General features: G+C 42.4%; 1 pseudogene; it reads right to left on the bottom strand.

Moving 5' to 3' along the window:
* Positions 1 to 1,974: 1,974 nt before the first annotated feature.
* LOC143645528 (golgin subfamily A member 2 pseudogene) lies at positions 1,975 to 21,612 on the bottom strand (annotated as a pseudogene).
* Between the last annotated feature and the right edge of the window lie 1,022 nt (positions 21,613 to 22,634).

The raw sequence follows: 22,634 nt of genomic DNA on the forward strand, positions 1-22,634 counted from the left end.
TCACTTTGGTTCAATAAGGAACCAACAATTGTTTCACAATAACCCATTTTCCTACTTAACATAGTGGTCAAACCTGACAACTTTTGACATTTTTTGCTCTTCCCAAATCAAACCCTAAAGGCTGTATTTTATTTAAAATTGTTGCAAAGGATATGTTCCTTTTATTATTATTTGTTAACTTGAACACCAGTGTTTACAGCAGCATTATTCACCATACTCAAAAGGTGGGGCACAAATGTCCATCAACAAGTGAATGGATAAACAAAATAAGTACATGCGCACAATAGAATGTCTTTGGCCATGAGAAAAGATGAAGCTATGAGACGTGCTGCAACATGGAAGAACCTTGAAATATCACGTCCAGTGAGACAAAGACACATGAGGACAAAAATGTTATGATACTTGGCGTTCACTAGAAATGGAGATAGATTACAGATTACTCAGGGAAGGTGTGATACAGGGATGGGGAAGGGAGCATATTTGCAAACATTTTAAATTAACAAATAAAAATTTAAAAACAAACAAATAAATCCATTATATGTTCACTTAACATTTCTTTGATGGCTGGATTCATTTCATTCAGAATTAAAAGTAAAATAAAAATAACTTGTTATCACTAGGGTCCGACACCCTACCCCCCTCCTTCCTCTGTGTTTTACCACATATCAATAAATCGAGTTGTTGTTATCCCTCGGGTGCAGATCCTATTCCCACCTCCTTCCTCTGTGCTTTTCTATAAATCACTAAGGAAGTTTCCCCGTCCCCCTAATATGGAGAACCACACTCCATTAGCCAGCCCCAGCCTCTGCTATTATACAGGGGGCTGTCCTGCCTCCAGGATATACAAAATGTCACACAGTAACAGTCTTTACACTCTGAGGGGACATCAATCTCACCACCAGCCCATGCCCTTGTGTAAATAAATGTGTAAATACTGCCCAATAGGGAAGCTGAAGAAAGTGGTAGCAGTGTTCCCACCAGTGTCTCTGAAGAGGGGAAACATGAGCCCCTCAGAATAAAGACTGAATCTGCCTCTGTAAATAGGGGGTGGATGAGTCCCTGTGAATAGGGGACTACTAGGTAGAGGGTGTGAAGGCCACCCATGAGCTGTGGCTCCTTTCCAAAAGCAGTTCTTCAAAAGAAGTTACATTTATTTAACCTGTGCCTCTTTTTTCCCCCTCTGTGCTTTAATTTTTATTTCACTTTTTAATATTTTTTGATCTGTGTTTTTTTTTACTTTTTATGTTTTTTTGGTTGTTTTATTTCTTTATATGTACTAAAATGCTTTATTCTACTTTATAACAGTATTTTGGGCTTCTCAAAAGACACAAGTATTATTCTTATTTCAAGAATTTCAGAAATATAATAATATTCTATATTCTACTGTTTGATATTACTTAAAGGCTACACATGAGTCTTGCATAGCTGCATTTTTGCATTTTGTTCCAAGGTCACTGATTGGTAGTTCTGGACATGAGAGTTAATGAGCTCAAGTCTTCCTATTTATTCCAGAAGGACAAAATTAGTACTCCTCCTGCTGTGGAAGGAAGTCTACAGCTCATGCTCCTTAATTCTTGAATTGCACCTCAACAATACTTCTACTTAGAAATTGAAAGGCCTTACTTTGCCAAGCAGATTTCTACTAGGAAATGCCCTCCCTTTTTTATATATACATTTTCTCAGTTATTTTGTTTTAATTTTTAAAGCATTTATTTTTTATTTTTTCATTCTTTTTTTTTTTTTAAGTTTTATGGAACTAAGTACTCATAGCCCAGAAATTAAAACAGCCCTTTCCTTGCTAAAGTAGCAAGGGGCCTGTGAGGCACAACAGAGCCAATCAGGGGCCCCACCTCACTACTCTAGGGATAAAGGGTGATAGGAAAAGAGTGCAAGGAAGGGGGTCGGGAAGGAGTGGTAGGGAAAAAATGGGAGCCTAGCCCCTGGCCCCACTTCCCCAGGTTTTGCCTGCCAGAGACAGGCTTAGATGACCAGAACCTTCGCTTCTTCATACTTCTCAGCCTGGTAGAAGAAGGGGATGCAGGGATTATCGCCCAGGCCATGGTGATCCTGAGGGTATTGCATCTCACGTAGCAGTTGCATTTTCTGCTGGGCAGTGGGAGTCTCGGGAACAGTTTGGCCTTGGAGGGCCTCTCCCTGAACAGATCCCACATCATTTGCCACGTGCCCCTCGGGAAGGTCCTGTCCATTGTCGGCTCCAAGCTCCTGGGGGGCTGGGGACGCTGTTGTGTCCTGACCAGCAGGGTTCTGGGCAGCTGGCAGAAACATGCCGTGCTGTCCTTTGCCCTCACCGACAAGTGTTTTGTTGAGCTCCTGCATCTCGAGCAGTTTCACCGTCGTGTCTTCCTTGTCACTTGCTGAGCAGCTGATGTCCTCCTTTACACGGTGATGCTCCTTCATTACTGCCCTCTGATTTTGGTAGAGGGCAACGCACCCAGCAGTTGTGTCTATCTCTCCAGATAGCTGCAGGCAGCGATGCTCCAGCTCTTCCATCCGATCCTTCAAATCTAGTTGATCTTGCATAATTTCAGCAAAGCAGTGCTGCAGCTTCTTCATAGCCCCTTGCAGAGCCTGATGAATGTCCCCTGATACACTTTCCCCACCGGTCCCAGAGGGAGGGGACGCCTCTGGCTCACACTGAGATGAGGTCACCTGACAAGCCAGGTGCCGGCAGCGTAGCTTCTGCTCCTTCAGCTGCCTGCGAAGACGTGCCTCCTCTTCTTTCGCACTAGCTAGGGCCGATTTCAAAGGTGCCACCATGGCCTCTCGACTGTCTAGGTCTTCAGGGATGCTCAGCTGCGGATGCTGCTCGTCTTCATCTGCTTGCTCGGTCTCTACGGCACTTCCTTCCCCAGGCAGGGTCATGAGGCCCAACTGGGCCTGCAGTTGTTGGTTCTGTTGGTTAGCAACGTCCAGGCGATACGGAGTCCCCTGCAATTCCTGGCACATCATCTTAGCCGTAGCCTTGCTCTGAACTTCCTCGTGCTGCAGCTTTTCCACTCGCTGGGTCTGCAGCACTAACTGCTTTTGCATCATCTCCCTCTCGGTGGCTAGCTGCTGATAGGCAGCCACGAGCTGCTGACAGGCAAGTGTAGACTGCTGCAGGTGGCTGAGGTACTGGTCACGCTGGTCTTGCAAAGCCTGAGCCTCTTTGCTCTTGAATTCCATCGTCTCTTTGAGTTCTTCCAGGTGTTCCTGCAGCTCTCCCAGCTTCTTGGCCAGCTCTTTCTTAAGATACTGTTCTGAATGCAGGGCACTGGTCACCTCCATGTTTTCATTGCTCAGCCTGATAAAGCCATTCTGCAGTTCTTCCAGCTGCCCCTTGAGCTCACGGTTTTGGGACAGAGCGTGGCTGATGGTGACGCGGTCACTCTCCACGGTCTCCAGGATGTGTTGGCAATCTGCCGCCTGCTCTTCCCAGAGCTCAGCTTCCCGCTCCAGCTGCAGCAGCCTCAGCTCCTGCTCCTGATTCAGACGACTTAGGCCCTCATTGTCCTTCACCTGGGCCTGCAGCTGTCCTGCTAGGTGCTTAGCTTCTTCTGAAGCTTGCTGATTTCTGCTTGCAGACGCTGGTCCATCTCAGAGAGGCTGACTGGGGGCTTCTGGGGTGGGGGTACAGCTAACTCGTTCTTCAGTTTCATCATTTTTTTTCTCCAAATTCTTCAGCTTTTCTTTTCTCACTGTTGTCATCTGGTCTGAGAACTCCTGCACCTGCTCTTGCCAAATGGCACGCACTTTTCTCAGGGCCTTGGCAATTGTGTCTCTCTCTCTCTAGTTGCATATTTTTCAGAGTTTCTTTCAGCTGCCCCACATGTAGCTTCAGCTCTGCCCGCTCCTCCATTGGCTGCTGTAACTGCTGGTTCTTATTAAGATCTCCAGGCTGCAGTGGTGACAGTTTTGCAAGATCTCTCATCTGCAGCTTCTTGTGCAGCTCCTCCATCCCTTGCTGCATTGTTGACTTGTCCATGAGCAAAACCCAAAGTTTCTCTTTTACTTCTGAGTTATGTTGCTTCAGGGCCTCATTGCTTTTGTTTTGTGTACAGAGCTCTACTTGCAGGTTATCATGTTCTTCAGTTATCTCTTGGTTGGTCTTGTCTGCCTGCTTATGCTGAGTGGAGACAGCAGACAGCATCTGCTCCAGCTCACTTACATGTTGCCTTGAAGACTGCAGGTGACTTACAAGATCCTCTGCCTCTTTTACTTTCTTCCTGAGAGCTTTTTGGGTGTGCATAAGGGCTGTGTGTAACTCAGACCCCTCAGACACTAGAATCCCAATTGTCTGAGTGTGTTCTTGCAGCTGTTTCTTAGAGCTCTTTGCTTCTGTATCAACCTTTGCTGAAACTCTTGTTTGACTTCCTCTAAGCGATTCAAAGCATCTTGTTTTTTCTTGGTTCAGCTCTTGTATCTTATTTGTGAGTTGCTTGCTTGTAGAACTGCTGGAATCCAGGGCTAGTGATGGCTCTTGGTATTGGCTCTCTAGATTCTTCATGTCATTTGAGGATGTCTGGTCCTTCTTGCTGATGTAGGATGAGGACTCAGGCAGGAGCCAATGAAGGGGTCATGAAACCTGTTGCAGGCTCTTGGTAGATGGCATAGTCTTGTTTTTTTCCGAGGGAAGAGGACCACTTTTGGCATCATAGCTCTCCGGTGATGCCATGCCATCAGTATGTGGGGAACTAGCACAGGTGAGATGGACACTGCCAGGAGGGGTGGTGACATCAGTAGGTAAAGCAGGAGTGGCGTGGTCTTTGGGCACTTCCTCAGGTGAGTGGCCACCAGATGTTGGTGTTTCAGAGCCAATTTTTATCTTTTTCACTCTTGGTGGAATGGGAAGACTATTTTTCAGCTGAAATTCACGTAACATTTTTCTGGCTGAGGCCAATTTCTGCTGTGGGGTTTCTTCTGACATCTCAGGGAGGGGAATTACACAGAACTTTTTTCTGAGTGCAGCCAGCTTCTACCTTCGAGCTTCTTCCGATATCTCGGACAGGGGAAAGGGTCGTGGGAGCACCATCATCTAATCCAGCAACCACTGTGAACTTGCATCCACTAGCTACCGCAGTGATGTGGGACTGAGCCAGGGAAGGGAGGGACCATGGAGGTGCTAGGCAGCATGGAATGTGGGTATGGCCTCATTCTCCCAGCCTGTTGGGTGATGAGAAGATGGAAAGGGAAAGGGAGTGGGGTCAGACTGCTGTGGGCAGGGCCTGGAGTGCGAGCTCAAAATGAAGGCTGCAAGCAGTCATCTCCACCCGCTGTGGGGGGAGGGCCCTGACCATTGTCTCTGCCCACCTCTGACTGGTGGGGCCAATAGCTGTCAGCCCCCACCCCAGGGCCAGGGATCCTTCCTCCTACTCCCAGGTAGGCCCCCCTCAGTGTGCAGGCACAGCTTCCATCATGGTTACTCTTCGCATTCCACTCAGGGTACAGTTACTCCGCAGCCTTGAGACTTATCTCCGCCTCCCTCCCTGGACCCTCCACCGCCGCAGACTCCTCCAGGACAGGGACCGGGTCCTGGGCTCAGGAGGTGGGTGGGGAGTGGAAGGCTCAGCCTCACACTGTCCATCTCCTCAGCCTTTCCCACCCATCCCCAGCCTTACTCCACCATCCCTCAGACTCACCCTCCCTGTTGGCTCCGTCCTCGGGGGTCTGCACTGCCCCTCATCCCAGGAGGGCATTGCCACCCCTCCCAGCTGCATCCAGTACTGGCCGTGTCATCTCCCCAGCACCCCACTGCACCCCTTCCCCAAGCACGGCCTCGAGGCCTCACTAGCTGTTCTAGTTTACTAGCTGCCAGAATGCAACATACCAGAAATGGAATGGCTTTTAAAAAGAGAATTTAATAAGTAGCTAGTTTACAGTTCTAAGGCTGAGAAAATGTCCCAGTTAAAGCAAGTCTATAGAAATTTCCAATCTAAAGCATCCAGGGATAGATAGTTTGGTTCAAGAAGGTATCTTGATAAAGCCCAGGGTTTCTCTCTCAAGTGAGAAGGCACATGGTGAACACAGTCAGAGTTTCTCTCTCATCTGGAAGGGCACATGGTGAACACGGCATCATCTACTAGCTTCTTCTCATGGCTTCCTGGTTCATGAAGCTCCCTGGGAGGCATTTTCCTTCTTCATTTCAAAGTTCACTGCCTAATGGACTCTCTGCTTTGTGGTGCTGCAGCATTCTCTGCTCTCTCTGAATCTCTTTCTTGTCCAAAATGTTTCCTCTTTTATAGGACTTCAGAAACTAATCAAGATCCACCTGAATGGGTGGATACATGTCATCACCTGATCCAGCTAGACAACCACTCTTGATTAAATCACATCTCCACGGAGATGATTTCATTGCAGTCTTAAACATACAGCATTGAATAGGAATTAGAAGAAACGGTTGCCTTTACAAAATGGGATTAGGATTAAAACATGGCTTTTCTAGGGTACATACATCATTTCAAACCAGCACAGAAACCTTCCAGGTGATGTAAATCTTAGGAATATTATGTGTCTTCACGAAATTTTGCTTTCAAAAATCAAGAGAGCTTCCTATCTTATATGTCAATGCTGTAGAAATGTGCATCCTCCAATTATCTGAAATGTTTCTATCAGTCAGAAGTTTTCTGAAAACTAATTCAGCAATGGGTGATTGACAAATATTACCCAGATGTACAAACTGCACCAGCTTACACTCCTGTGCTGCCACCCTCTCAAGCAGTGAGGGGCACTGCGTGAGCATGCCATTTCTTGCGGAGGATTTGGGGACAACATCAAAGAAAATCTTCTAGTCATTTTAGCTTTTCAAAAAGCTAGCTTGGGTAATAGGAAGCTAAAATTATTTTAGGAAAATAGGGAATGCTTCTTATTTTAATTAAAGGCATCATCAATGCAAAAAAAGTTTTCTTATTTTTTTAAATACCAAAAAAACACCAAACAAATGCAAACATTTCTAACTTTTGATCATTCCATTCTACATAATCAGTAATTCACAATATCATCACATAGCTGGATATTCATCATCATAATCATTTCTTGGAACATCTTCATCTATTCAGGAAAAGAAATAAAAAGAAAACAAAAAAAATTCATACATTCAATGCCCCCACCCCTCCCCCTCATCGATCACCAGTATTTCAATCTAAATTTATTTTAACATTTGTTCCCCCATTACTCATCTTTTTTTCCATATGTTTTATATGCCTGTTGATAAGGTAGATAAAAGGAGCATCAGACACAAGGTTTTCACAATCACACAGTCACATTGTGAATGCTATGTCATTATACAATCATCTTCAAGAAACATGGCTACTGGAACACAGCTCTACATTTTCTGGAAGTTCCCTCCAGCCTCTCCACTACATCTTGACTAACAAGGGAATATCTATTTAATGCATAAAATAACCTCCAGGAAAACCTCTCAACTCTGGAATCTCTCAACCATTGACACTTTATTTTGTCTCATTTTACTCTTCCCCCTTTTGGTCAAGAAGCTTTTCTCAATCCCCTGATACTGAGTCTCAGCTCATTCTAGGGTTTTTCTCAATCCCTTGATGCCGAGTCACAGCTCATTCCATGATTTTTGTCCCATGTTGTGAGGAAGGTCCACACCTCTGGGAGTCATGTCCCATGCAGACAGGTGGGAGTGTAGTGAGTTTGCTTGTTGTGCTGACTGGAGAGAGAGGCCACATCTGAGCAAAAAAAGAGGTTTTACTGGGGGTGATTCTTAGGCCTAATTTCAAGTAGGCTTGACCTATCCTTTTTGGGGTTAAGTTTCATATGAACAAACCCCAAGATTGGGGGTTCAGCCTATATCTTTGGTTGTCCACACTGCTTGTGAGGATATCAAGAATTCAACTTGGGGAAGTTGAATTTTACTCCTTTCTCACCATTTCCCGAAGGGGACTATGCAAATACTTTTTTATTCACTGTTCAAATCACTCTGGGATTTATCAGGGCATCACTCTGGACAAACCAACAAAATCTCATTTCCTACTCAAGGTTCCATGTACTTATGGTGTTCAGTTAAGCTGTCTACATAAGTTATATTATGAAATGCACTAGTCAAAATATAAATTTTGTACCAAAGAAACATTTTTTGCTTTAGTCTCACACATAAGTTAAAATTTTAAAATATTAATTATCATCTATTTTCAGCACCCTGCAGTAATGACATTCCTTTGTTCTTTCTCATGCAAAAACATTTTTAAAAATGTACATTTGGTCACTATCATTATACATTCTAGGCATTCCTAGATTATACCATCTCAGGCATTATCATCTATCTTTTCTTCTGACTTCATTTGTATCCCCAGGTCTCCTCCCTCTATCGTTTTCACATTCAGCTTCATTCAGTGTTCTAACATTATTCTATTACAGTTAGGTAGTATTGTGCTATCCATGTTCCTATGTTTATCCTTGGATCTAGAATGGGTTTCCTGATGACAGCATACAGATGGGTCGTGTATTATAATCCATTCTGCCAGTCTATGTGTTTTGGTTGGGGAGTTTAATCCATTAACATTTAGTGTTATTACTGTATGGGCAGTACTTTCTTCTACCATTCTGCCTTTTGGATTTTATATGTCATATCCAATTTTTCTTCTTTTTACCTTTACCTTTTCTTCATTTCTACACTCTTCCCCACATTGTTCTCTCCTGTCTTTTCTTATCTGTCTCTAGTGCTCCCTTTGGTATTTCTTCCAGAAGGAATCTCTTGGTCTCTTGGTCACAAATTCTCTCAATGATTTTTTTGTCTGAAAATGTTTTAATTTCCCCCTGATTTTTGAAGGAAAGTTTTGCTGGATATAGAATTATTGGTTGGCAGTTTTTCTCCTTTAGTAGCTTAAATATATCATCCCACTGTCTTCTCATCTCCATAGTTTCTGCTGAGAAAAATAGACATAGTCTTATTTGGCTTCCCTTGTATGTGATAGACTGTTTTTCTCTTGCTGCTTTCGAGATTATCTCTTTCTCTTTGACATCTGACATTCTGATTAGTAAGTGTCTTGGAGTACATCTATTTGGATCTATTCTGTTTGGGGGATACTGCACTTCTTGGTCCTGTTATTTTAAGTCTTTCATAAGAGTTGAGGAGTTTTCAGTGATAATTTCCTCCATTAGTTTTTCTCCTGATCTTCCCTTTTCTTCTATTTCTGGGATGCCCACACCATGTATATTAGTTTGCTTCATGTTGTCAGTCAATTCCCTGTGTCCCTGCTCATATTTTTCCATTCTTCTCCCTGTATTTCCTTTTGCTTGTTATATTTCAGATGTCCCATCCTCCAGTTCACTAATCCTCTCTTCTGCATTTTGAAATCTGACATTGTAGTTTTCCATTTTTTTTATCCCTTCTACTGTGCCTTTCATTCCCCTAAGTTCTGTGATTTGTTTATGCAGGCTTTCAATTTCTTTTTGTTTAATTCTTGCCTTCTTTATACCCTCCCTCAATTCATTGATTTGATTTTTGATGAGGTCTTCCATGTCTATTCACATATTCTGAATTAATTGTTTTATCTCCTGTATCTCATTTGAATTGTTGATTTTTTCCTTTGACTGGACCATATCTTCAATTTCCTAGTATGATTTATTATCTTTTGCTTGTATCTAGGCATTTAATTATCTTGGTTTATTCTGGAGATTGCTTTCACTTTTTTTTTTTTACCTAGGATGTTCTCGCTGGATGACTTTTTTGTCTATCTGTTCTTTGACATTCAGTTTAGCTTATTCTAGGCCTCTAGCTTAGGTTTTGTTTAACAGATCAGAATTTTTCACTGCTTGTTTTCTTGTTTCTTACCCTGACTGTATGGTGCCTCTTTCCCCCATTACAAAGGTCTACTTTGGTATTATAGACCCCAGCCAAATGATCCCAGACCAAACTGGCCTCCTCTCAGGAGGAGTCACCTGCCTCAGTTTTCCCTGAGGATGAGACTCAGCATGTTGAAAGAATTTCCTGTGAAGTCTATGGACTCTTGTGTTTTTCCTATCCTGCCCAGTATGTGGAGCCTGTCTGTCTTCAGGTCCCACCAGTATAACATGATGCACCTTTAACTTCAGCAGACTCTCCCTGCTGGGGGCATGGTGGAGACAGAGGAGACATTGTAGGCTGGCTATAATCGCTTCAATTTTCCAGTCCCTGGAGTCTGAAATACTTGAGGGAGGGAATCCACCTGAGCTGGCCCCACACCTCTCCTGGTGAAGGCACAGGCTCCAGACAAACACTCAAAAAATCTCAATATAGCCTGGGGTAGGGGAGCCTGAGAAGCCTTGCAGCTGTATCTAAGTAGTAGTCAAGCTGTAAAAACATAGCCACAAAAAAAGAAAAAGAGAAATCGTTTTCAGAGCAAGACTCCCATTCCTTGGGTTTGCCAATCAAGAGCTTAAGTTGGTACATTGCTCTGTGTATCTCTAGGTGCTATGTGCTCCAACCTTTCCTTCAGATCCATTAAAACACTGTTTTTTTCTTTTTGCTTTTTCTGTCAGCCCTGCCCCCTCCGTACTGAGGCAAAAACCACTGACCTCGGATTTTATTCAATGTTCAGCTGAGATGGGGGTGTATTTTTAGTATATTTAGTATATATAAAAAATGGCCAATTTTAGTCAGACTATGTGAATCAATTCCACAATTGGAGCTTGGTTGCACTCAGTTCCTGCTGCTGGTAAAGTCCTTTCCTTTCCCCTCTGGGAAGTAGCCTTTGGGGGAGGGACACTGACCGCCATGGCTTGGAGAACTCACAGTTCTTGGGGTGGGTCACAGCCAGTCCAGCTGGTCCAGACTGGGGTACGCTGTGCATCTGGTCACTGATGTGGCCCCAGCAGTTCTGTCCTGTTCCTGGCTGTTCATTAGCACTCTGGAGAATGAAATAAACCCCACACTTCACTAAGTTGTCATCTTTGCACTCCCCTATCCATACCAATTGTATTTTAAAAAGAATTTTTAATGTAATAACTCAGTGAAGATCAATTTCTACAGAAAATGTTCAGCCTCAAGCAAAAAATATGTTGTCACTGTACATTTCCACATGGCTGGGGGTGGGGAGATGAGCTGCTTGTCAGACAGTGGGGGTGCACAATTACCACAGGCAAAATAATGGGGCACCTCGTGTTCCCAATGTCCACATCTTCAGGTGAACAACAGCCTTAGTTTTCACACCATCAGGCTTTTCTTTATGATTTCATAGGCCTAGAAGGGTTAGAAACCACCAGGGGAAAGAAGCATAAGGACTCAGTGTATCCCAACTTCCTACAGTCTAGACCAAGAGATGCTGTAGCTTGCATCAAAGCACAGGGACCCCTCCCTACCCCTCCTCCCCTCCACACACCCTCCCCCTCTCTGAATCAGATATGTGGAGGTGTTCAAACCCTTCAGGGGTCTCTCACTACAAATTGATAATGCCCAACAGAGCTCCCAAGTCTGAGCTTTCCCATCCCCCCACCCCACCCTCAATCCTCCATGCAGGTCGGTGTGGCTGAGGCCCTGACTCCTGCTCTGGGTCCTTGTTCACACCCTTGCTCAGATGGGGACAACCTCCTGGGTCTGCACCAAAGGCCATACAACTCAAACCTTATTTCTCCCTCAAACCTTCACTGGTTCCAACCGCTTCCCCAAAGCAATCATCTCTTGTCCTTTTCTAAATCCCTATCATTTCTTGGTATCTGCTGCCTGCTGCACTTTACTTCTCATCTCTCTAAATGGTTTGTAAGTCCTCCAAAGCAAGGGCAGAGTGGGTCCTACTTGGTAGAATATCACCAAGAAGGGTCTTTGAGGATTAAAGTGTAGCTGTGGGTACAAATCACTTAAAATTTAAAAGAGTCATCATTCTTTTCTGAGCTTTTAAATACACACTTTATTGACTTCTGAAATTTTGGTTTCATACCATAATATACTGTAAACAAACTACAGCATTAAGCAAAATCCTGTTTTGCTAGTGCACAATTCAACAAATAAGATTCATGTAAAACATGCAGGCTTTTCACAGCAGAGGTGTCCGCCTTGGCCTAGGTCTTCCCACCCAATCCCAGGTGATCGTCGGGCAGAGCTCTGCCCCCAGAGCAAAGTGCCAAGTCCAGGGCAGAGCTGTGTCCCCAGAGCAAAGCACCCAGCCTCCAGGACTCATGTAGTAGCTGCTGAATACATGAATTTCTGCATTAAAACTCTCAATCCTGCAATGGGTGACATCAAGCATGTCCCCATCAGCGGCTCAGTGCTCAGTCCCATAAGTGGGCAGCAAGATGTGGGCCATGGCTGGGGTGGGTAGGCTGGTCTTCTGGCATGCAGCATGGCACCCACAGCAGTGGGGCTGCCTGCCTCAAGATGGAAGATGAAGCGACCCTGGTTGTCACCCTCATCTATCAAAAACCACAAAACAAAACTATCCCTTAAATTAAAATAAAAAAGGAAAGAAAAAGCACACCGTGTTAGGTGATGTCAAATACAGACTTAGGAGGTTAGAAATGGGACTTAGCATTCCTCTGTCCCTTTACAGGACACACACCCAGAGGTATCCTATATGAACTGCCAAAGAGGCGTGGCCCATTCTTGAGCTGTGCATGCCCTCGGGGATGGGGCTGGCATCCTTTTGGAAGGCTGGCTCCTTCCCAACCTGCAGCTGCTCCCACCAGACCCCTGGCCCCATGACTGCTCCCACCGCTATGTCACAGGGCAGCCCCCAGGCATCTCATCATGTGTAAACACCTTGTGGAAGTGTCGAGCTTGTCTGCCCATTGCTGGCCTCCTGGATCAAGCTAACTTGATCCAGAAAAAGAGAAAAGACATGTTGTGAATATCAGAAAAAAAAAAAAAGGAGATGTCACTACAGAGCCTACAGAAAAGGCTGGAATAATAAAGAGAATATTTGGATCAACTTTTGTATCCATACATCCTACAATTCAGGTAAAAAATTCCTTGAATGAAAAACATTAAGACTAATGTATGTAGAACATTTCTTCTTTAAATATGCACATAATTGAGACTTCTGGGAAGAAGGCAGAGCACAGTGGAGTGAGTTCCCTCCTGCTCCAGGAAACAAGGTAGGGGGTGGGGAAAGAATGACAAGGACTGTAGTCCTTGGGGTGAATAATCAAACTGGGATGTTAGGTAGTTTGGGGAGAGTGGCAGGGGATAGGATGGGGAGGGTGGGGTGAGCTGGGTGACCGTGATCCCCACCAAGGTGGGCTGTGGTGCTCAGGCAGGTGCAGCCACAGGGAGCTGACCATCCTCCACTCGACTGCCCAGCTGCCACCTGGGGAGATCATCCCATGTGGGTCACAGTGGAAAGTGCCCATGGGAGCCTGAAGGTGGGCCCGATTATCCACTGAAGGTGGCTGGGTCTCAGAGTATGACCACCAGCATTGAGGGAACAGCCAGCCCTGCAGGTGCATTGTCTGGCAGACCCACCAGCACTGTGGGGTGGCTCCCTAGTCCCACCAGCAAAGACTGGTCATCCAGCCAGGCTGACCCAGAACATTCCCTCACTACCACGCCGCACCCCCCCCCCAGAAGACTGAGGGAGGAGTGCCTCAGGATTGCCACCTGCTGGCGAGAAGGCATAAGTGCAGGCAGGCTAGCTCCCTATCTGTCTACATTTTTATTTACTTTTAAATGTTTTTCCTAATATTGGCTTTTATTTTCCCTTTAAAAAATATATTCTTTCCATACATCTTTCTTAATGGTATAATTGGTTTTTCATTATTTCTTGTTTTTATTTTTACAGACATTTTACATATTGGTAGACTGTTTTCTATTTCTTATTTAATACATTATTTTTGTTATTCCATTTCACTTTTTATTTGTTTTTATTAAATTTCCTCTCCCTTGGGCAGTGCAATGGTGGCTCAGTGGAAAGCTGGATTCCTGGTGCCTGCAAATGTGAAAAAAAATTTTCCTCTTCCTTCTGCTGGGCACGAGTCTGACTTCAGTTCCAGTATGTTGTGTGGTGTCTCTTTTTGATTCTAGACCTACTATTGCTGAGGTTTTTTTTTGTTGTTGTTCTGCTAGTTGTTTTTTTCATATTTTTATTATATTCTTATTTTATTTTAGTAACACTAACTTTTTCTTCCAGTTTTTTTTTGGGGGGGATGTTGCATGGGCTCAGAGTTGAGCCTGGGTCTCCCATATAGCAGATGGACATTCGGTCACTGAAATATACATGCATCCCAGGTATTATGGGTCTAGCTTCTAATAGGCCCTCAAGTTGAATTGTAACATAAGCTCTGGACCTTGATTTGGCAGAGAATAACCACCAAACCAAATGTAAAAGGAAACCTTCAGCAAAAACCAACCTCCAAAATAACCATATCAGGAAAACCAAATGCCCCAAAGACAACAGAAAATCACAAATCACATGAAGATCAAAGCAGAAATGGTTCAGCAAAATGACCAAAGCAAAATTCCAGAGGAGATACAGAATATGGAAAAACTATTCAAGGATGTTTATAAAGAAATAAAGGATATCATGAAGACAGTAGAAGGGCAAAAAAGAATAATTCAGAAGGTTAAATAGAAAAGTAGCAGCTCATGCAGAAATGAAAGATACAGTAGACCAAATGAAAAGATACATGATGGCAGTTTTGAAGAAGCAGAAGAAACAAAAAGTGAGCTAGAAGATAGAACAACTCAACTAGAATGCAAAAAAATACAAATCACAAGAAGAATGAAAAAAAAAGCAACTGGATCTTAGGGAAATGATGGACAACAAGAGGTAAAGAAATAGAAGAACCACTGGTGTCTTAAATGGAGAAAAGAATAAAGAGCTAGGAGAGTTAGTTGAAGATATAATCAGGAAAAACTTCCTAACCCTTATAAAAGGCATAAAATGCAAAACAAAGGAGACCAGCAAACTCCAAATACTCCAAATAGAATAAATCCCAACAGTCTTACTCCAAGACATATACTACTCAAACTGTCAGGTGTAAAAGAGAAACAGAAAGTCCTGAAAGCAGCACAAGAAAACCAATCTACTAAAAGACATAAGACTGATTTTAGACTACTCAACAGGGACCATGGAAGCAAGAAAACAATGGTATGATATATTTAAGATCCTGAATAAGAAAGGCTTTAAGCTAATAATTCTTTATAGAGCCAAATAAACCTTCAAAATTGAGGGAGAGATTAAAATCTTAAAAGACAAAAAAGATTGAGAGAACTAGTCAACAAGAGCCCAATCATACAAAAAATACTAAAGTAAGGTCTGGCAGCTGAAAAAAAAAAGACAGGAGAGGGAGGTCTGGAGGATGGCACAGACTTGAAGAATATGAGTAATGGTAATTTATTATTTTTTTTTGCGTGGGCAGGCACTGGGAATTGAACCCTGGTCTCTGGCATGGCAGGTGAGAACTCTGCCTGCTGAGCCATGGTAGTCTGCTTGAGAAGTGGAAATTTAAAGGAAAAAAGAGAGACAGAAAGAAAATAATATATAGACTTGAAAAATAAAAACTAAAGGAGAAGATAGTAGAGTCAAGAACTGCTTATACAGTAATTACATTGAATATTAATGGATTAAACTCACCACTTAAAAGGCAGAGACTAGCAGAACAGATTAAAAACAATAATTCATCCAAATACTGTTTACAAGTGACATATATTAGATTCAAGGACACAAATAGATCAAAAGTGAAAGGACAGAAAAAAATCTATGCAAGCTGTAATCAAAAGAAGCAGGAATAGCTGTAATAATCAGACAAAATAGACCTTAAATGTAAAGAAGTCATAGGAGATAAAGAAGGATGCTATACATTAATAAAAGGAACAATTCACCAAGAAGAAATAACAACCATAAATACGTATGCTCCCAATCAAAGAGCTCCAACATGCACGAGGCACACATTGGAGAAACTGAAGGGAGCTATAGATGTATCAACAGTAATAGTAGGAAACTTCAAAACATCCCTCTCTGCTATAGACAGAACAACCACGCAAAGATCAACAAGGAAACAGAGAACCTAAACAAAAGGATAAATGAATTAGATCAAATAGACATATACAGATCATCACACCCCAAAACACCAAGATATACATTCTGCTCCAGCACACATGGAACTTTCTCCAGGATAGATCACATGCTGGGAAACAAACTGGGTCTGTATAAATTTAATAGGACTTCAATTATCCAAAGCACTTTCTCTAATCATGAAAGAATAAAGCTGGAAATTAATAATCACTACAGAACCAGAGCTTTCACAAATATATGGAGATTAAACAACACACTTAAATAATCTGTGGTTCAAGGAAAATATTGCTAGAGAAATCAGTCAATACCTGGAGACAAATGATAATGAGAATACAATATATCAGAATTTATGAGATGTGGCAAAGGCAGTGCTGAGCGGGAAACTGATTGCCCTAAGTGCCTATAATAAAAAACAAGAACAAGCAAAACTTGAGGACTCAACTGCACATCTGGAGAATTTAGAGAAAAAGCAGCAAATTAACCCTAAAAGCAAATAAGAGAAATAATAAAGATTGAGGGAGAAATAAACAAATTGGAGGATAATAAAACAATAGAAAGAATCAACAAAACCAAAAGGTGGTTCTTTGAGAAAACCAATAAAATTGATGGACCCCTACCTAGACCAACAAAGAAAAACAGAGAGGATGCAAAACAATATCAGTAATGAGAAGGGGGTAGTAATAACAGATCCTGAAGAAATTTAAAAAATTATAAGAGAATGCAATGTATAACTCCATGCCAACAAACTGGACAATTGACATGAAATGGGCAAATTCCTAGAAACATATGAATTACCTACACTGACTTGAGAAATAGAAGGTCTCAACTAAACATTTACAAGAAAAGAGATTCAACCAGTCATTAAAAAATCTTCTCACAAAGAAAAGCCCAGGACCAGATGGGCTTTCCTGAAGAATTTTATCAAACATTCCAAAAAGAACAAATGCCAATCCTGCTCAAACTCTTCCAAAAATTGAAGAAAAGGAACCCTACCTAACTCATTTTATGAAGCTACCATCACTGTTATACCAAAATCAGACAAAGATGACACAAGAAAGGAATGCAAAAATTCTTATAAAAATAATAGCACATCCAATCCAATGCCACATTAAAAAAATTATACACCATGGCCAAGTGGGATTCACAACAGTTATGCAAGGATGGTTCAACATAAGAAAATTGAGCAATGTAATATAGGACATTAACAAATAAAAAGGGAAAAAAAATCACATGATCAGTTTGATTGACACTGAAAAAGCATTTGACAAAATCCAGCATGCATTCCTGATAAAAAACATTTCAAAAGTTAGGAATCGAAGGAAACTTTCTGAAAATCATAGAGGGCATATATGAAAAACCTATAACCAGCTTTGTACTTAATGGTAAGAAGCTGAAAGCATTCCCCCTAAGATCAGGAACAAGACAAGGATATCCACTGTCACCAGTTACTCATTCCTGTATTAGAAGTCTTAGCTGGAGCATTTAGACAGGGGAAAGAAATAAAATGCATCTAAATAAGGAAGGAAGAAGTATAATTTTCATTATTTGCAGATGGCATGATACTATACATAGAACACCCTGAGAAATCTACAGCAAACCTACTTGAGCTAATAAACAAATTCAACCAAGTGGTGGGATACAAGATTAATGTACAAAAGTCAATAATGTTTCTACACACAAGCATTGACCTATCTGACGTGACAACTAAGGAAAAAATTCCATTCAGAATAGTGACCAGAAGAATTAGGTATCTAGAAATAACACTAACCAGGATGTCATGGACTTATACAAAGAAAATTACCAAAAACAAAATTGTAAAAAGAAATTAAAAATGACTTATATAGATGGAAAGCTATTCCATGCTCACAGATGGGAAGGCTGAGTGTCATCAAGATGTCAGTTCTACCCAAACTGATCTACAGATTCAATGCAATACACTTCAAAATCCCAACAATCTATTTTGAAGACTTGGAAAAGCTGGTTATCAAACTAATATGAAAGGGAAAAACACCCTGAATAGCTAGAGCTATCCTAAAATACAAGAGCAAAGGAGGAGGGCAATCACTTCCAGACTTTAAACTTACTATGAAGTCACAGCAGCCAAAGCACCATGGCACTGGCACAAAGATAGAAGGAGTGACCAATGGAACTGAATCGAGAGTACAGAGACAGACCACCAAGTGTATGGACAGTGCTTCAGGGGGGCCCAGACTCCATGAAAGGGCACCACAATACTTTATAAAAACAATCCTCTATGATGAATACTGAGGCTATTACCAGTTTCTGCTACTGTAAGGAAGACAGTGATAAAAATCCTGGGTATCTAACATCTTCTTATACATTCTTCACATTCAAATTCCTCCCAAAGACTTTAAATCTTAATACTGTGAAGAAGTTAAATGATTCTATCATAAAGGAAGTCTTATAGTTTCCTAGGCTGCTTAAGCAAATACCATGAAATGGTTCAGCTTAAACAATGCAAATGTATTTGCTCATGGTTTTAATGCTGAGGAAATGTCCAAATCAGGGAATCATCTTGGCAATGTTTTCTTCCCAAAGACCAGTTGCCAGTAATCCTAGGCTTCTCTGTCACATGGCGAGACAAAATGGTGGCATCCGTTGGTCTTCTCCTTCTCTTCTGGGTTTCTTTGATTTCAGCTTCTTGCTTCCCTGGCATTCTCTCCTCAGGTCTGAATTTATTGTCTTCTGAAGGACTCCTGCACAAAGATTAAGACTCATCTTAATGGGTCATGCACGTCATGACTGAGTAATCCTAATCACCCCTTCAATCCTAGCTTCTCAGTTAAAAGACTGTCAGTGAGCAAACTGATGTAAAAACACTGTAAAACTGTAAAGCCCTACACAGCCATTACTGAACCCTAGGGCTTGGCAATAAACTGTTGGAAATGGTATTTTAGGTCATGAGCCATAGGTAGGAAAGTTTCCCTTAATCATCCCCAACAAGCATCTAAGAAGAGTGACCTTCTGAGAAACAAATCCAATTTGGCCACTGAGCTGCACTGATGGAAAATATTTTCCAAAAACCTCCAATTATTCTAGTAAGAATAAACCAGACCCAAATAAGAACATTAATAAAGACTAAGGAATTTAAAATCACTTTCAGTGCAAAAAAAAGAAGAAAAAGGCCAGGTTTCGATATGATCGTGATGAGTTAAAAGATACATTTTTGGAAATTTTACGAGGATTGACTGAGATAGAAATTTGAAAGGGTTTTATAGGTTTGGTTGTTCCAAAATAATTCAATAAGACAATTCTTTCATCTGAGAAAGAGAAGCAAGAATGGATATGATTATAAAGGTTCAAGAGTCTGGTATCAAAAAGGTGCAATCTACAAATCTGAATGCCTCAGGGAAAAAAAACTGTGAAATTTATAGTGAAAGATCTGAAGGTAACAGAACAGTTTTTCAAAAGAAAATGGTCACCTGTGGATATACAATTTGTCTCCTGAGGCTCGGCTTCCAATTACCTCGAAATATATGCCTGGGGCACCTTCTAGAATTACGTGCTGGGCAGGGACTTCTAGGATTCCCCCAGGCGTCCCCCATGACCTCCTCTACTGCCTGCATAACCTCGGGCTCCAGGGGGGTGGTTGCATTACAATCCATATAGACTTGCCTGCAGGGCTGAAAACAGAGGTGAGTATTCAGGGAGAGGAGGACCACAAGGAACGAGGTATTATCTGTCCCTATCACAGGGCCCAGTGCTGCCAAGGGTGGGCACCAGCTCCCACAAGCACAGGGTGTACCAAACCTTCATGATTATGGAAAGCATATGTGTAGATTCCAATAATCTAGCATTGGCCAGTGTCATTTAATAACTGATAGGAGGCTGGACATTGAGATTTTCGAAAATTCCTCCTGCAGCTTGGACAGGGTAATGGGTGTAGGCCTAGGCCACTTTTCCTGACCTTGCTGCCCTGTCCTCCTGAGGGCTGGAGGGGCAAGCTCATGTCTGGAGCCTTATATTCTTGGGGTGGTGGTGGGGACTTCTGTCTCCTCTGCATTTTAACCTTTATTTCCCTGTCCCTGTTCCTGAACATCTGTGAGGCTCCAGGCCACTGAGGTGCCCCTCCTCTCACCCCACTCTGCACCTCTCCTCCTGGTAGAATCAGGCAGGTTTCCTCCTCTGGTGTAGCCAGGGTCTTCCCCTGAAATGACCCCACCTCCCACGGGGTTCGGCCCTTGACCATCTTACCTTCTTGCAGCTCTCTGTGAAATGGCCTGTTCTTGGCTTCTTACTAGGTCCAGCTCTGCTTCTCATCAGCTCCACAGGACATGTAGTGAATAGCTCCATGAGTGCAGGCAGCGCTGTTTTGTCCACTTTTCTATCCTTGACCTGAGAACAATAGCTGGTCTGCTAGGTGCTCTAGTTTCTTCCGCAGCTCGCTAGTCTCGGCTTGCAGCTGCTGTTCCATCTGGGAGGGCGCAGCTGGGGTGTTCTGGGGTGGGGTTGCCCGCTCCTCCAGGGTCTGCCATGACTGCTGGTTGTCGTTAAGATCTCCAGGTTGCAGTGGTGGCGGTTTTGCAAGTTCTCTCATCTGCAGCTTCTTGTGCAGCTCGTCCATCCCTCGCTGCATGGCTGACTTTTCCGTGAGCAGGACCCGAAGTTTCTCTTCTAATTCTGAGTTACGTTGCTTCAGGGCCTCATTGCTTTTGCGTTGTGTCCAGAGCTCTACTTTCAGGTTCTCATGTTCTTCAGTTAGCTCTTGGCTGGTCTTGTCTGCCTGCTTCTGCTGAGCAGAGACAGCACAAAGTGTCTGCTCCAGCTCACTTACACGTCGCCTTGAAGACTGCAAACGATTTCCAAGATCCTCTGCCTCTCCTGCTTTCTGTCTGAGAGCCTGTTGAGTGTGCATAAGGGCTGTGTGTAACTCAGAGTTCTCAGACGCTGGCATCCCAATTGTCTGAGTGTGTTCTTGCAGCTGTTGAATTAGAGCTCCTTGCTCCCTGATGAACTTTTGTTCGAACTCTTTTTTGACTACCTCCAGTTGATCCAAAGCATCTTGTTTTTCTTGGTTTAACTCTTGTATCTTCTTTGTGAGTTGATTGTGTGTAGGACTGCTGGGCTCCAGGCCTGGTGATAGGTCTTGGTATCGGCTCTCCCGATTCCTCATGTCATTTGAGGGTGTCTGGTCCTTCCCACTGATGTTGGATGAGGACACAGGCAGGAGCCAGTGAAGGGGTCGTGAAACGTGTTGCAGGCTCTCGGTAGATGACACGGTCTTGCTTTCCTCCGACGGAAGAGGACTACTTTCGGCATCATAGATCTTAGGTGATGCCATGCCACTAGTACATGGAGAACTAGCACAGGCGAGATGGGCACTGGCAGGAGGGGTGGTGTCATCGGCAGGCGAAGCAGGAGTGGCGCGGTCTTTGGGTGTATCCTCGGGTGAGTGGTCACCAGATGTTGGTGTTTCAGGGCCAACTTTGGTCTTTTTTTTCTTCTTGGCTCTTGGTGGAACGGGGAGATTGTTTCTCAGCTGAAATTCACGTAACATTTTTCTGGCCCTAGCCAATTTCTGCTGTCGGGTTTCTTCCGACATCTCGGGACGGGGAATCACGCGGAAATTTTTTCCGAGCACCGCCAATTTCTGCCGTTGGGCTTCTTCCAGCATCTCGGACAGGGAAAAGGGTCTTGGGAGCTCCATGATCTAATAAAGCAACCACTGTGAACCTGCATCCACTAGCCACCGCTACTGGATGATATGTATTTGTTATGATATGTAACAAACTCACTACAACAGCCAACTTCATATCTGTAATAACGTTCTACTTGATATTTTGAGAATGTATAGTTTTCACTGTTCATCAAATGGGATTGAAGATAATGTATAATACTTAGAGTCTAAGAAACTTTGATATCTGTATCTATAGATTTTTCCTTCCTTGCTTTCATTTTACATTGGTTCGTGAAACTTACAGTGCAAACACAGGTTTTACAATCATTATTTGGATACTTGATTTAAATATGCCAAAGGTTAGGCTAATGAAGATATACATTCTTGGTGCTTCTGAGTGTATTGTTTGTTTCTTAACATTTCTTTTATAAATATCTGTATCACCTTTATTCTTTTTTTTATAGTTTTTTTATTAATTGAAAAAAGAATTAACAAAACAATTAGAAATCATTCCATTCTACATGTACAATCAGTAATTCTTAATAACATCACATAGTTGCATATTCATCATTTCTTAGTAAATTTGCATCGATTTAGAAGAAGAAATAAAAAGACAACAGAATAAGAATTAAAACATTAATAGAAAGAAAAAAAAAACCCCTATACCTCACATGCAGCTTCATTCAGTGTTTTAACATAATTGCATTACAATTGGGTAGTATTGTGCTGTCCATTTCTGAGTTTTTATATCCAGTCCCATTGTACAGTCTGTATCCCTTCAGCTCCAATTACCCCTTCTCTCTTTTTTTTTTAATTAATGGAAAAAAAGAAATTAACCCAACATTTAGAAATCATACCATTCTACATATGCAATCAGTAATTCTTAACATCATCAGATAGATGCATGATCATCAATTCTTAGTACATTTGCATCGGTTTAGAAGAACTAGCAACATAACTGTAAAAGATATAGAATGTTAATATAGCGACAAAAATAAAAGTAATAATAGTAAAGTCAAAACAAAACAAAACAAAACAAAACAAAAACCAAT

Source organism: Tamandua tetradactyla, chromosome 9 (genome assembly GCF_023851605.1).
Source record: "Tamandua tetradactyla isolate mTamTet1 chromosome 9, mTamTet1.pri, whole genome shotgun sequence".
Lineage (NCBI taxonomy): Eukaryota > Metazoa > Chordata > Mammalia > Pilosa > Myrmecophagidae > Tamandua > Tamandua tetradactyla.